This window comes from Budorcas taxicolor, chromosome 5 (genome assembly GCF_023091745.1).
Source record: "Budorcas taxicolor isolate Tak-1 chromosome 5, Takin1.1, whole genome shotgun sequence".
Classification (NCBI taxonomy): domain Eukaryota; kingdom Metazoa; phylum Chordata; class Mammalia; order Artiodactyla; family Bovidae; genus Budorcas; species Budorcas taxicolor.
In genome coordinates, this window is record NC_068914.1 from 163978221 (window position 1) to 163978912 (window position 692).

A 692-nucleotide genomic window follows, 5' to 3' on the forward strand; every position below is an offset into this window, starting at 1 on the left:
CCCACCCTGGCGTGTCGGCGCCGGGTGCCCCGTCGTGTGAAACGTTTCCCGGCCCCTCCGTTCTGCTGTGTTCTGTCTGGCTTGGCCGGCCGGAGGCAACCCCCCCACCACCCGACTCCCACCTCCGGGGAGGGAGCCGGGGTGGGGGCGGGACGTGTGCCGTGCCAGGGGCGGGTCTCCCGCCGAAGCGAAACGCTTCACGAAGCTCGTACGACTCTTAGCGGTGGATCACTCGGCTCGTGCGTCGATGAAGAACGCAGCTAGCTGCGAGAATTAATGTGAATTGCAGGACACATTGATCATCGACACTTCGAACGCACTTGCGGCCCCGGGTTCCTCCCGGGGCTACGCCTGTCTGAGCGTCGCTTGACGATCAATCGCCCCTCCGGGGTGCGCGGCTGGGGGCTGTCCTCGCAGGGCCCGCCGGGCCCTCCGTCCCCCTAAGTGCAGACACGGCGTCGCCCCCCGCCCCGAAGGCTCTGTGGCCGTGGGGGAGACGCTGCCCGCGAGAAAGGGAGAAGGGGACCGCGAGGTCGCGCCGAGGCCCCTGGCCTGCCGGGCCTTCTGGGGTCGGTCTTCCCCCCCCCACCCGGGAGCGCCTCGTCGCGCCGCAAGCGGCCTTTGGGTGTTGCTGCGCGCGGGGTGTCGGGGGTTGGGGACGGTCTCGCGCCACGTGGCGGCGGGGGCCCGCG

General features: G+C 71.1%; 1 non-coding gene across 1 annotated transcript; it reads left to right on the plus strand.

Annotated features, from left to right (window-relative positions):
- The first annotated feature begins 212 nt into the window (after window positions 1–212).
- Window positions 213–365, plus strand: LOC128049048 (5.8S ribosomal RNA). The gene has a single exon (XR_008199427.1). It is a non-coding gene; the product is annotated as a 5.8S ribosomal RNA (ribosomal RNA).
- The last annotated feature ends 327 nt before the right edge of the window (window positions 366–692 follow it).